This window comes from Carica papaya, chromosome 1, assembly GCF_054855325.1.
Source record: "Carica papaya isolate Zhongbai chromosome 1, ASM5485532v1, whole genome shotgun sequence".
Lineage (NCBI taxonomy): Eukaryota > Viridiplantae > Streptophyta > Magnoliopsida > Brassicales > Caricaceae > Carica > Carica papaya.
Genome location: NC_142309.1, coordinates 18,281,035 through 18,297,461, shown reverse-complemented (window position 1 = coordinate 18,297,461; position 16,427 = coordinate 18,281,035). Strand labels below are relative to the sequence as shown.

At 34.7% G+C, this 16,427-nt stretch overlaps 1 pseudogene; it reads left to right on the top strand.

Annotated features, from left to right (window-relative positions):
• Positions 1 to 10,925: 10,925 nt before the first annotated feature.
• Positions 10,926 to 11,761, top strand: LOC148270389 (agamous-like MADS-box protein AGL62 pseudogene; annotated as a pseudogene).
• The last annotated feature ends 4,666 nt before the right edge of the window (positions 11,762 to 16,427 follow it).

The following is a 16,427-nucleotide window of genomic DNA, read 5'->3' as shown; positions in this document are numbered from 1 at the left end:
AGGTAATGACACAAACAATCTCATAATCTCACATACAATTAAGTAAAAATAACAACTTTCGCCTTTTATCTGCCTACTGGTATCCATGGGGATTCATAGGAATGTCCCCACTATGCGTGAACCCCTATTCAATATTTTCAATTAACCGGCCGCCCCTATATCTCGTCCGATATGAGCGCCAAAAATATCATCCCTCAATATTTCATCCGATATGAGGGTGAAACGAGTTATCCCCATACCTCGTCCGGTATGAGCGTCAAAGTACCAATCCTCCATACCTCGTCTGGTATGAGGCAACATTCATGGTAGGATTCCCTATGTACCCGATCCTTCCACCATCTCCCAGGATATCCAGTAAGATTACCATTCATTCAATCACTTAATCAAACAATTCCTTGTTTACATTTAATTTTCAGTTTCACAATTTAACTGTAAATTACGCAGAACAAGCAATACATACATCAAGAAAACACAACAAATCATCATGCCAACTTCAGTGTATTATTATGCATTTGACACTGTAAAATCAATCATACAAGATAAACAGTGAATAATAATCTGGTTCCAGCTCCATTAGTGACATGTGATTAATTATCAATATTTTTTAAATTGTATAAAATACCACATTATTTATAATTAAACTTCAATTTCATAACCAGGAATAGAGTGAGGGATTCTTACTCAAATTGGTGTCCGAACATTGAACTTTTACATACGCCTACTGACGGTCCCCGGCTTCCCTGAATTTGTTTTCAAAAATTAAAATACGTTCCAAGTACCTAGAAATACCCCAAAAATTCAAAATCGGTGTTAGAAACCCTTTTCGGCCAATTTCGAGATTCCGGCATGGCAGTGCTGCCATGCTCCGGTGATGGCACTTTGCCTCAGGTTGGCCATTTTTGGCCAGTTTCGATCAGTTTTGTGCTCATTCATGCAAAAAAATACATTAAAGGACTTTGGTTAGCCGAAAAAAGTCAAAAAATAGAAACTTACCGACAGCGAAATTTTTCGGTGCGGTAGCTAAGCCAGCTCGCCTTAGCGGTTAGGCGTTTTTCTTTGATCAACTTATGGGAAACAAGATGGTGAATATAATGATGGAAAAGTTACAAAAAACGGGAATCGAAAATGGCCTCATCAGAGGCAGTTTTTGATTTTTTCTGTGGCGACACCGCCAAACATTACCTGCGGTTTCTGGCTCATCTGCTAGTCTATTTGCTCCGATTTAGCCATGGGAGTGTTCAAAATCGAATTTCGAGCGAATGAAAAAATCTTTACCTCTTTTGACTATTAGAGGTAGCTCCGACACGGCGGCGGGTGGCGGTCGGCTCCGTTCCCGGCAACTGGTTCTTCTTCTCCGGTGGGGGGTCTGGTGGCTTGGGTTAGAGTTTGGTGTTGGGTGAGGTATTTATATCTGTCTCTTTTAATTTAGATCATCCATCAATTTGATCTGGACCGTCCGATTGCGTTTAAATAGGAAGTAAATCTAAACGATTCATCGTAATTTCATTTGGCCCATACGATCGCGTTTAAAGAAGGAACAAATCCAGACCGTCCACATGCGCAGGAACAAATCCGGACTGTCCGATCGCAGGCACGCAGATTGCAAGCGTGACCTCTCGTGTGGCACCGCGTCAGAGTGCCTTACCACGCAGCGCACTCCAGTTCGTCGCGGCTGCTGATTGGGCGTCGTATGTGGCAAATTTTTTCTAAATTCTATTTTGACCCTTAGTTTCTAATTTTTCTTTTAAAAATACTCACAGAATCCAAAATTTAACCCATTTTTCTCAAAATTATTTTCAATTCATCCTCCACCTATTTTTCTTCATTTTTACATTAAATAAAAATTTAAAAATTTAAAAATTATATTTATACATTAATTTTAAAAATATTAAAATTAATTCCGGATATTACATTTATAATGTAAAATTAGCAAAACACCAACATAAATCATATTTTTATGATAAAATAAAATAATTGAATTATATCTAAGTTGATATAAATTATTCAATTAATGGATTAAATATGTTGGTTATTGTCATTATTTTAAGGAACGTGCTATTACAATCATTAATTATAAAAATTATTTTAAATATTTTCACATAATCAACTCAATTTTAGTCTAGAAAATTAATACATAATATTTTCACATAATAAGCATTAATTACATAAAATATAATTGGTGCTAAACAAAAGAATAAATTGTCAAAATTATATATTATTATAAGTATTTTTTTTAAATAGAAAAAAATATGTAATAAATTATTTAAACATTAAAAAAGATAAATGCGTGTCGTCTATTTACTGGTGATGATAAGTACGTATCATTAAAATAGGCACTGGATTTTGATGGTTGAATTTTTTTATAGATATAAACTATTATATGACTAATGTAATAACCAATGGTGGAATCTTTAATTTAGAAAATATTAAAAGTTAAAAGTATAATCACTATTCTTTTATTATATAGTTTCTATTAATTTTTTTATCAAAAGAATTAGGTTAATATTTTTACCCATTACAGATACTGTAATTAAAAGAAAATAAACATAATAATTTCACTGATTTAATCACTATATTTTTATTAATACACTAATTAATTTAAATATATAATTATTTATTGTTAATTATGCTTATTAAATTATTAATTTACAAAAACAATTAGTTTACAAAAAATAATTATTTATTTAACTCATGAATTAAATATTAAAAAGAAACCATTGAACGAAGTAAGACTCTCAATAAGTTATTCATGCCTATAAATTTCTTAATTTGACTCCAACAATTATGGGGGAGCCCTGTTCAACCTACTAATTTTATTATTAATAATTATTATTTTTTAAGTAAATAAAATTTTTGTAACGACTTGTGAACTTGAAAGGAAATAAATATGAATTGAATGCGAAAACAAAATAAATAGTTAGGGTTTACACTCCTTACACAATAATTCAGATTACCCAAATAGAGTTACGGGAATGACCCTCTTAAATGAAATAATGAAAAATCAAAGAAATAAACGAAAAATAAACAACTGGACATCCTACTCGCAACATTCTTGTGGATCGAGCTCTGGATCTTGGTACTCTTGATCTGAAATGGTTAATGAAAGAGTGAGGTACATTAGCCCAGTAAGAATATCACACCACTTACTCACCGAGAAATAAAAGTTAGTAAAAATCATGAAAACAACTAATGGAGCTCTTAATTTAAGTAAATTCGTTTACCATAAATAAAATCATTTTCCGCATACTTACCGTAACGAGATTTTCGAAACCAACCTATAGAGTCAGTAACATAAATAATATCATAATCTCATATGCAATCAGTTGGCAACGACAACTTTCTCTTTTATCAGCCTACGTGTATCCATGGGGGTCCATAGATCCCAATACGCGTGATTTTTTTTTTAATATTTTCAATTAACCGGCCATCCCCATACCCCGTCCGGTATGAGTGCCAAAATATCATCCCTCAATGTAATACCCAAATTAATTTAATGTAATTAAATTAATTTACAAAATTAATTTTTGAATTTTTTGAATTTTAATTTAATGAAAAAATGGAAAAAAAATAAGAGGGGGATGAAATTGAAAATAATTTTGGGAAAAAATGGTGAAATTTTGGGTTCTGTAGGTATTTTTGAAAGAAAAATCAGAAATTGGGAGTCAAAATATAATTTATGAAAGTTGTGCCACGTAGGATGCCCAGTCAGCAACCCTGACAAACCAGGACATGTCGCGTGGCAACGGACATTGATTCGGTGCCACGCGGGCGATCCACGTGCCCGCGATCGGACAATCCAGATCCGCACCCGCGCCCACGGACGGTCAGAATTAAATGCGATCAACGGTTTATATACACTTTTTATTTAATCGCGATCGAATGGTCAAGATCAAATGCGATGGACAGCTCAGATTAAAAGGAAACGGGTATAAATAACCCTCTTCACACCAAACCCTAACCCTAGTCGCTGGATACCCTCGCCAGAGAAGAAGACCCAGTCGCTGGGACGGAGAGACGCCGCCACTCACCGCCGCGCCGGAGACACTTCCGATTGCCAAAAGAGGTAAAAATTTTCTCCTTTACTCAGAATTTAATTTTAAACACCCCTATGACCAAATCAGATCCAAAAGACCGACAGATTAGCCGAAAACCGCAGGCAAAGCCTAGCAGCACCGCCGTAGAAAATTTCAAAAATGCCTCCGATGAGGCCCTTCCCAATTCCCATTCTACGAAATTTTTTCACCGTTCTAATTACAGTTTCCTTCTCTACAGGTTGACTGAAGCAAAACACCCAACCGTAAAAGTGAGCTGACGGAGCCGCAGCACCGGAGAGCCCCGCCACTAGCGAGTTTTAGTTTTTTATTTTTTTTGGCCAACTGAGGCCCCTTAACGTGTTTTTTTATAGGGATTGATGCAAAACTGGCCAAAAATAGCCAACTCGAGGTGGATCTCCGCCGCCCACAGTGGTGCAGTCACTGGAGCACGACGGAGCTGCAATGCTGGAATTTTGAAATTGGCCAAAAAGGGGTCCTGACACTGTTTTTGGATTTTTTGATAGATTTGTAGATACTTGTAGTGCATTTTAATCTCTAAAAAAAAATTCAGAGAATTCGAGGACTGTCGGTAAGCGCAGTCAACAAATTTCGCTTTTCAGAAATCAAATTGAGTGAGAATCCTTCACCCTATTCTCTGTTATGGAACTGAAGTCAAATTAACAATAATACTGTATTTTGTAAAATTTAGAAAATATCCATAATTAAATACGAGCTATTAATGGAGCTAAAATCATAAATTATTTATTGTTATTTCTGTTGATTGTTTTTACGGTATGAATGCATTATAATATCTTATTGATCAATTTTATAACTTTGAATGCATGCATTTGTTTATTTTATGGGTTTGCAATTGAATTGGGAAAAATAGAGATTAAAGAAATACGAAAAATTGTATGATTAAGTGAAAGGATAAAACGGTAGCCTTACTGGATATCCTGGGAGATGGTGGACGGATCGGGTGCATAAGGGAACCCTACCGTGAACATTGTCTCATATCGGACGGGGTATCGAGATTTGATAATTTTGTACTCATACCGGATGGGGTATGGAGACGACCCATTTCACCCTCATACCGGACGGGGTATTGAGGTTTAGTGGTTTGGAGTTCATACCGGATTGGGTATGGGGACAACTCGTTAATTTGAAATGTTAAAGAAAAAGGTTCACGCATTTTGGGGACATCCCTATGAACCCCCATGGATACTAGTAGGCTGATAAAGGATAGAATTGTTGTTTAAATCGATTACATATGAAATCATTATCTGAGTTATGTTATTGTCTCTATAAGTTGTTTGTAAATCTCACTACAGTAAGTAGATGGTAAAAGATTTTATATATGATAACTGAATTTGTTTAATTAAAAGTTCCATTGGTTGTTTTGATTTTTCTACTAACCTTCATTTCTGTATTAGTGAGTAGCATGATATTCTTACTGAGCTAGTGTAGCTCATTCCTTATTTAACTATTTCAGATCAAGAGCACTAGGATCCAAAACCTGATCCACAAGAGGGTTGCGAGTAGGATACCAGTTTTATTTATTTTCTATTTATTTCCTTATTTTCTTCGTATTTCCTTCAAAGAGTAATTCTCGTATCACTATTTGGGACTTTAAGTTTTTGTGTAAGGAATGTAAACCTTAACTATTTATTTCGCTTCCGCACTAAATTCATAATTTATTTTCTTTAGAATTTTTGAGGTCGTTACAGTTGGTATCAATGTCAGGTTTCTCAAACCCATTCCTTACACAAAATCCTTAGGACACAAAAAAAAAATGAATTATCACTCAATCGTTCCTCATAAAATGCAGGTACAAATAGATGAGGAGAGGAAGGCCCTCACTAAACTGAGTAGCTCGGGAGGGTTCATTACGAGAGAATGTTGACCAGTTATTTGAGATGCTGAATAGACTTATCGCTGCCCAACAAGCCCGGAAGGAAAGGAGAGAGCTACCTGACCATCTCCCACTGCCATAGGTTGAGCCACCTCTGAAGCGAGAGGATTCCGAGACACCCCGGTACAACCATGCTCCTCTACAGTACCACCCGGCACCACTTCAATATGATCTGGTGCCCCAGCCACAGTATCACCTTACACGATCATAATATGGCCCGTTGCCCCAACTGCATCATCCGGCACCACCACAGTACAATCCGGTACCTTCACCGTATCATCCAGTACCACCGCAGGGCCACCCAATCCATCCTCAGCGCAGTCCAGTCCCTCTTCTACGGGACCCAGCTCCTCCCATGATGGACCCAAGCTACATCGAGAGGTATAAAAGACTAAACTCATCTACATTTGCAGGGGATCCTCCTTTGAAGAGGCTAAAGTACTGGTTAGCTGAGACAGAGAAGGCCTTCATGACGCTTGGGGTGACTCCCGAACAGAAAGTCATCCTTGCTACCTACATGCTGATGGGAGAAGCAGGCCGCTGGTGGTAACTCAAGCAGGTCACCCTGCTTTTTCCAATCACTTGGGAACAGTTCCTGACGGCCTTTCATGCAGAGTACCTTCTAGAGCATCTCCGACATCTAAAGGAGATTGAGTTTGCACACTTAGTCCAGGTAGATATGACTGTATCAGAATATGATCACAAGTTCTTAGAATTGGGCTGGTATTCTTCGGAGAGCATGACGGATGAAAGCAGGAAAGTTAGAAGGTTCGAGTGGGGTCTCCGTCCTAAGATCAGACATCAGTTGTTTGTGCTTGAGCTCAACATTTATTTTGCTGTCCTGGCTAAGGCGCAGTTGGTGGAGAAGAACCTTCGCACCTTCCCTCCAGCAGTAGGGAATCTCAAGCCATCGGCTCCACACCGCAGTCCAGCACCTACTGCACCTATTCAACAGAACAAAAGACTCAAGCCGATCACTCAGGCTCCTCCTCAGGTTCCAGTAGCAAGGCGCGGTAAGACTTGTCAGCACTGTGGTAAGGATCATGGAGACCAACCCTACTATCGCCTCAACAACACCTGCCGCATATGTGGTAGTGCCCAACATTATGCAAGGGAGTGCCCGAGGAATCAAAACTAGGCCAGACCTCCTATCCAAGGCAAGGCTTACAACCTCACTCAACAAGATGCAAAAGCAGACCCGGACATGGTACAGAGTATGTACACTATCTGTAATCATCCTGCTCATATTTTGATTAATACTGGTACACTGCATTCATTTGTTTCACATGTTTTTGCATCAAAATTAAATGTATTACCTAAAAAACTTGATTCTGTATTATTTGTGTCTACTTGTGGAAGTAAAACACTATTGGGGGAAGTTGTATACAGAGCCTGTGTCATAAATATAGTAGCTAGAAAATTGAGTGTGGACCTAATAGAGATTGACACAAGGGACTTTGATGTAATCTTAGGAATGAACTGGCTAGCGACATGTCACACCACCATAGATTGTTTTAGCAAGAAGGTTGTATTCAACCCTCCTAATGAGGAGTCATTTACAAATTAATAAAATTCTTTAACATTTGTTTCCCTCATGGCAGATTCTCTTATCATAAAGTACTTTAACCCAACTATTTTCTCTAACAAGGCAAACCCAAGGAAGAAATTTGTATTCAAAAAATTTTAGTAGTCCGAGACTTTTCAGATGTATTTCTGGATGAACTACCTGCACTGCCAGTAGATAGGAAAGTCAAATTCACCATAGACCTTCAGCCAGATACCCAGCCTATTTCGATTGCTCCTTACCACATGAGTCATGTTGAGATGGAGCAACTGAGAAAATAGATCACTGAATCACAGAACAATGGATTCATCCGACATAGTGTGTCCCCTTGGGGTGTCAGAGTCACATTTGTAAGAAAGGAAGATAGGACGTTGAGGTTATGTATTGACTACAGAGGCCTGAACAAGGTCACGATCAAGAACAAGTACTCCTTCCCTAGGATTGATGATCTTTTTGATCAATTGCAGAGTGCCCAAGTCTTCTTCAAGATAGATCTGCATTTAAATTACCATCAAGTAAAGATCAGGGCAGAAGACACCCCCAAAACAGCCTTTCAAACTATATACGAACACTATGAGTTCCTGGTCATGCCATTTGAACTAATTAATGCTCCAGCCATCTTCATGGACTTGATGAACAGGGTTTTTAGACAATTCCTATATCATTTCATCATTGTGTTCATCGATGATATCTTGATTTATTTAAAAAGCAGAGAGGAACACACTCACTATCTGACTCAGGTTTTGCAAGTTCTTAGAGAGAAGAAGTTGTATGTAAAGTTGAGTAAGTGTAAGTTCTGGCTTGAGCAGACTACCTTCCTAGGGCACATCATATCAAAAGATGGAGTGTCGGTGAACCCCAAAAAAGTTGAAGCAATGGTCGGCTGGGAAAAATTGACCTCGGTTAAGAAGATTCGTAACTTTCTAGGGATGGCAGGTTATTATCGTAGATTTGTGGAAGGATTTTCTAGCCTAGTTGCTCCTCTAACTCGGCTCATAAAGAAGAACGTCAAGTTTGAGTGGAATAAGGAATGTGAAAGAAGTTTTTTAGAACTAAAGAGACAGTTGACTACCACACCTGTGTTAGCCTTGCCGAGCGGATAGGATGGATATATAATTTATAATGATGCCTTCTACCTACTGTTGGGTTGTGTTTTGATGCAGCATGGGAAGATCATAGCCTATGAGTCTATGCAGTTGAAGAGTTATGAGAAAAACTAATCCACCCATGACTTAGAACTGGCCGCGATTATCCACGCCATGAAGACTTGGCGCTATTACTTGTATGGGGAGACCTTTCATATCTATACCGATCATAAGAGCTTGAAACACATATTCACTCAAAATGATCTCAACATGTGTCAGAGAAGGTGGATAGAATCCTCAAGGACTATGATTTTGACATCTTATATCACCCGGGTAAGGGCAACGTGGTAGCCGACGCACTTAGTAGGAAAAATGCAGGTACATTAGCTCATTTGATGGTTTCAAAATATAGGCAGATAAGGACCGCACAACAGGTACAACTTCAGGACATGGAGAGAGTCACATGTTTGGGCCATCTGACTATTCAACCTGAGTTATTTTTATCTATGCATTTATTTTTATTTTCAAGTTGAAATCAACCAACTATTCTAAGAGTTGTAATAGGAGAAAATATTTTAAGTAATTTACTTTTAACTCATTAACTCAAGACAAAAGTAACTTCTAAATATAAAAAAAAAGATGTTAAAGTCACATAATCGTGCTTCGATAAGAACATGAATCATCTTTGGGAAAACCTTCAATTATGTCATATTTATGCGAGTTAATTTTTTACGTTGACAATTATGAGTCTCTATTTTTGAATAAATACCTGTGTTGGTTAATTAACTAATATATATATACATCAAATTTAAAACAATATAAATAACATTTTATTAAAATCATACAGGGAAGTACAATCTCTTATATAGGAAGAAATATACCAACTATTCAGTTAAATAATGGTTGGTACAAGTCACATCTTGAGTTAGTATGAAATATAATAAATGAAATGAATTAACTATATGGTAATTATGCATCCACGGACAAACTATTGAATTTCATGATCAAATTTTTATACATTGTAAGAGTTGTGATATATTTATTAGGTGACACTCTTGGTGACCTGTATGTTCATCCAATTTATTGATGCGATAAATAAATCATGATGATGAGTCAAAAGTGTTTAGTCAAAATAAATCAATTTTATTGGTTAAAGTCCTATAAATAATTTAATACTAAGCCTATATGGGTCACATGCACAAGCTCCAGCTAAGAAAATTCTACTACTTTAATGTGAGTAATTAATCTTAAAATAAATCAATAATGAAATTAAGTAATATTCATGGGAAATATTTTATTGAGAGTACTTATCTAAGTATGCAAATATATCTATATATTTGGGAATATATATCCCAAGTATGGATAATATCTTTATTAAATGTTAATTGTTTATTTAACTTATTAAAATATATGAGATATAATTTAAATAAAAAATCCCTAAAAAATGCATGGAAGATTTTATATTAGGACCAAACAGTATTAAATAAAAATTTTCAATCAAATGGATCAAAGAAATTGGATTTTGTTTAAGCAGGCTCAAGTTGAAGTGTTGTACAAGTAAAATAATTGTAAGTCACCTTTTGAAAGAGCTAAACATGAATTATATGAATTTTAAGTTTAATTGAATATCACACGCAATCGAATTAAAACTTTATTGTTATGAAGGTTAATCGAGTGTCACAATTAAATTTAATTATTTAAAATTTTGAATTTTAAATGTGATCCAATTGATAGTTATAATTTAATTTGCAACTTCGATCCTTCCTTAATGCTTATAAATAAAATTAAAATTATCCATAGTACTAATGATCAATTAATTTTATAAAGAATTCATCATAGCTTTTAAATTTTAATATATCTTATAATACATTTTTAAATTTTTTATTACTTTAACAGAAATTATCTAAGGATTTTTATCATTGCAATTTGATTCAGTGTGTCTCCTAACAAGAGACAAATAAATAAAATTAAAAGTAGCTCTCTTCCCTTCTCAATCCCAAATTAATATCAAGAATATATATACATATATATAACATAAAAAATGTAAAATTTTCAAGAAGGTTCAATTTTCATGTATATCCATCTAGCTATGTATATATATATGTTAAAATAATGATGATTTTGAAAATTGTATAAAAGTGCAGCTAAAATTTAACTTTAATTGTCCAGATTTTTCCTACCATATATTTCAATAACGAGGAGATTCTCAAGCAACCCTAAACAAGTAAATTATTAAAACAAGAAAATATATACAGGATGTCTACCTAAAATTTATTAATTCACAACCTTGATTCAAATCTCCTATAAATATCACTCATTTTCCCCTCTTTCAATACAAACTATTTCTCTCCATTAATCTCTCTATTAATTTCTCTCTGCACATATTCAATACTTGTAACCATGGCGAGAAAGAGTAAGGGACGGCAAAAGGTTGAAATGGCGAAGATGAATAATGAAAGCAATCTCCAAGTCACTTTCTCCAAACGTCGAGCCGGACTTTTCAAGAAGGCGAGTGAATTGAGCACTCTATGTGGGGCTGAGATTGATACTATTGTCTTCTCACCCGGTCAGAAGGTCTTCTCTTTTGGCCATCCTTGTGTCCAAACTGTGTTGGAACGTTTTGTTAGTGGTAATCCACCACAAGCTGCATCTGGAACCATGAAACTCATTGAGGCTCATCGGAACACTAGTGTCCGTGAGCTAAACATGCAGCTCACTCAGGTTATTTTCATTAATTTCCTTTCTAATAAAACATTTTCGGTATAAATAATATATATTAATTTTACCACATGTACAGGTTCTTAACCAACTCGAAATCGAGAAGAAGTGAGGCGAAGAGCTTAACCATATGAAAAATGCAAATGAGAATCAATGTTGGTGGATGGATCGCAAGAACGATATGAGCTTGACACAACTTCAACAACTGAAGGCCTCTCTCGATGAACTGAAGAAGAATGTGGCTAAGCATGCTGAGAAGATTTTGATTCGTACCCAAAATAATCATCATCCTCATCATCATCTTCCTCATCCTCATCCTCATCCTCATCATCATCATCCTAACCATCCTTTTTTTCTGGGAAGTTCTTCCGGTGGAGCAGTCTTCCTTTTGAGACAAAGCCTGGTGGATTCAGTTTTAGCATTGTTCCATTCAACAATCCGAATATGATGCCTCCAAAGTATCATGGATTTGGCCAAGGATTCTTCTAAGCGAACTTTTTTTATTTATTTAAAATGAATTTTTAATTTTTCCGGCACAGTAAATGCCTCAGTATTAGTCTTTATATTATGTTGGGTTTTAGGATTTTAGCTTCTAACGAGTAAGGGTTTGTTCTGGAAAATAAGAGGCGTCTTATTTTATGTTATTTGTTTAAGAACTTTGTAATCGTTCAGTGATACTGCATCTAGTTCTTAATATAAGTTTTCTTCCTTAAAACCCTTTGCGCTTGATTATATATATATATGTATATATCTCAAACATTCTACTACGCTTTTTTTTTTGTCATGCGTTGTGACACTATCAACTGCTACCTATATAACATATCGTAATATGTATTATTTTAATATATAAACAATTATTATCAAAATATTTACTCATTTATATTCACCATACAAAATGTAGAACACATATATACAAGAGTTTAGCCTATATTATATATATATGTGTGTGTGTGTGTGTGTATATACAATGATCTATTATCTTTTATTTATTGTACACCATACCTCGAGAGATTGAGGAAAGTTTAGAGCTTGAGGTAAGCATAGTAGAATTTTTCAATATCAAAAGCTTTCAGGTTAGAGATAGATATTAGATTACACAAGCATGAGTTTTTGTTATTCGGGTAAATTTATGGAATAATTAGCACGCACAAGAATTAAATTATGTAAAAATTATAGTCTACTATTTTCTTATGTAAAATTTAAACGTATGTATGATACTAAATGACTGTATGAATCCAAATAAAAATAGAACATATAGGTTGTAGAGAAGGTAAGTAGTAGATCTATATATAGATCAACTTTAAAAGTATAATATAGTTAATTTATTCTTATTTAACAAAAAATTTGTAAGAACGACATGATAGGGAAAGTAAAAATAAATTGTGCATTAAAAAGATGATGCATGTACAGATATAAGTGCGCGTTTTATTGAAATGTATATACGTATTTAATCATAAATCTGGCTATTACACTCCTATATCGAATTTGGAGCTATGTTGGAATCATAAATCTACTCAGTATATTATTCTCTTTCTCAATTTTTTTTTATTTCTATTCCATTTGAATTTCTATTTTCTATATTTTTACACTGGATCTACAACTCGTGTATGTCTACAATTTATATCTTTTTCCCATGAAGACATCCTTCTCTGCTCTAAGTTCGGTGTAGGTATCAAATATTGATCATATTATAGCTATTATGTGAAGACAGCTACTAAATTTTGTAATAAAAAATTTGCTGGTAATGCTTCTGAAATGCAGGGGAGACTGCATATGGATTGGATAGATTGGTTATATTGTTAGCAGGAGCTAGTAAATAAGAGATGTCATAGCTTTCTTGAAGAAAACTATCGTACAGTGTGCTCTCACCCGAGCACCATCTGAAGTCGATCCACAGCAGCTAAAAGATCTTTCAATCTAAAACCAATAATCTCTTCTGTTTTTAGTCTGAACATATTTCTAAACCAGAGTTTCAAACATATATTTATACGGGAGAATTTGACTATGCTTCCCAGTTCATATGATCCATTCAATTTTGATTAACGAGGGTCTTATTTTTGTATACTTATCTTACTATTTTTTAAAAAACTCATAACAAAGAATGAAATTTTTTCGCTAAGGAAAACATATTTCTTACCAGATGCTTAATCAATGCATATAAGTGTGATATTCAGTCTTAAAATTTTATTTCAAAAGATTTATTGTTAAACATATTTTCAGACTAATTTTGTACACTGAAATTAAATATCTTTCAATTTTGAGAGCAAAATTAATCTTGAGAGCAATAAAGGAGGCCGATAAGGAAAAACATGCTAATAGATTTAAGATTAAATAGAAAAAAAAAGAAAGAGAAATAGGAAGGGCTGTTGAATGATGCATTAACATGGCAATACTATTATGATATATTGTTTACATTTTGAAGCCTTATGAAACACAAACAGATATGCATGAAGAACATATTGCGTTCAAGGACAAAAACAGAACAAGAAGACTGGAATATAAAATATATATTGACACGATTATATCAATGAGATTATGTCAAATTCAATAATAACAATAGAATTTAACTTCTCTTTTGCGTTATACCGAGTGCATGACATATTCATTATCAGATAAGATCATCTTTTTGACCATGATAAAATCGAGCCTTCTGAGTTACTTGAGAACAACTAAATGATATGTTAATACGGGAAATGCATAAAAGGCAAAAACTCTTGAACTATTTCACTTTAGTTAATTTATGCATGATGTAAGAGCATTAGGTTATATAAATCTTCATAAACTTTCTATTTTGTGTTCGAAGATCGTGGCTATAATGATCATTTCCATGCCATTAATAAATTTCTTCTTTGAGATTGAACCAAACTTGATGCAACAATTTATTCATGAATGCATCTAATAATAAAAACCAAACAAAAAAACTGAAATAAATAAATAAAAAACAAATAGATAGATCATATCGATGAGATCATAATACGATCATTGACAAACGAAGAATATGTTTTTCCCTTGAGATGTAAGCAAATCAGAATTCATAAATGAATGTTTTACTATGTACTAGTAAGAAAGGTAAAGAATTCTTGATAGTATCAGAAATTTAAGTTTTGGATTATGTCAAGATATTCCTTACCTTATATTTTAATGAAAAAAGGATTCTAGCCAGAAATGTAAATGCATAAAAGTTAAGTAAATCCACCTAACTCAACTTGAATAGCCTCAAGTGGTACCTCCAAACCTTATAAATACCTTGCGTAGTTTACAATCGTCAATTGCAATAATAGTATACTTACATCTTCTCATCATAATCTCCATTATCTTCTTCTCAATTTGCCGAGGTTATCTTTTGTTATTTTCAGTTTTAGCAATGGCAGATGAGGGGACATCAAGTAAAAGTAAAGGTCATCAAAAGATCGAGTTAAAAAAGATGGAGAATGAAGCCAGTCTCCAAGTTACCTTCTCAAAACATCGAAGTAGCCTTTTCAAGAAGGCGAGTGAACTTTGCACTCTTTGTAGACCAGATGTTGGCCTTATTGTTTTCTCCCCTGGAAATAGGGCCTTCTGCTATGGCAATCCTAATATCGATATTGTGATTGATCGTTTTCTTAGTATTGATGTTCGTCCAGCTAAGATACTGACAACAACAATGATACTCAACAAACAATCAGTAGGATCAATGAGGTGTTAGCAACTTATTTGTAATCTTTTTTTTATAATATCCATTTATGATAATCTAAAAATTATCATGAGTCACTAATACTTAAATCTATGATGTTACGTGATATATTTTGAATTTTTTGTTGGACTTTCAAATCTTTAGCCTAATTGCTTATCTAATACTGCAAATACATGAATATGTGTATATGATAACAGGCTCAAGACAAGGAGGAGGCAGCAAGGAAGCGAGGTAAAGAGCTCAAACAAAGAAGAAAAGGCTAGATGAAAGAGCTTTGGTATACGCATTCAATGGAAAAATTCAGCTTGGAAGAGCTTGAAGTTTTGGATGTTGGTACGAAGGCCTTGTGGAATGATGTTGCCGAACTTGCAAAGAAGCTAAAGAAGGAACAAGGTAACTCGAGTTCAGCTGAGGGTTCTCCAAGGGATGACGGGATGTTTTACTTAGATCCAGCAATGAAGGCCTTGATTTCTCTCCCCATGCATAGTATGCCCAGCAACCCAACTCATGAATATACCCCAAGCAGTACTAATTCAACTCCTCCCCTGAGTAGCTTCTGTAACCTAGACTCTGGCAATCCAACCATAATGATGATGAATAACCCGTTGAATGATTCAAGCATGGCGTTAGATCCTGTTGATGACTTGAAGGCCATGCCTAGGGATCTCTTCAATAATTTAGTCATGATTGAGTCAGATGATCCAATTGCAGCACTTAATGCAGGAGATAATCCAGACATAATGTCTTATGCCTTCGGGAACCAAATTGCAACAATGGATATTAATCTGTCAAATGATCCAAATATCGGGCCTAATGAGTTTTTTAATCCGAGTACTATACCTCATGCACTAAATGATCCAATTAGCACAACATCCGATGCTCTAAATATGATACGTATTGTGCCAGATGATTCAAATCTAGACTCAGTATTTGAGGGCTTCACTCTAGAGATGCTGTTTACGGATCCATTGGATGATGAGAACTTCATTGTGGACAATCCAAATGAGGCGGCTAACAGTGATTATTCGAAAACAATGCCGCCTCCTCTTGCAGGGAATGTTCTAGGAAGCGGCCAAGGATTTTAATGACTAAGTTTGTTGATTATCTTGAAAAGAATCAAGGGCTAGTTTGAAGAGTTTCACTATCGTGTCTTTTGTTTTTGTTTGTCTTGTCTTTCAAATAATGCTTTGGGAATTTGGGATTTCAATTGGCTTGAGTTTTGTATTTGCTTACTTTTAGGTGGTGTTCTTGTGTGTGCGTGTGTGTGTTTTTTTTTTCTTTATAAATGTTGTCATTGTTAGTCTTGGATCGAGTTAATAAGTATATGTGTGTTTCATGAGTGTTGTTTATTTTACATTCTTGTTAAGTACAATTCCGCAAATCTTTAAAAATATTTAATCTTCTATAATCACCCTATAAAGTACATTTATATGATAGTTCC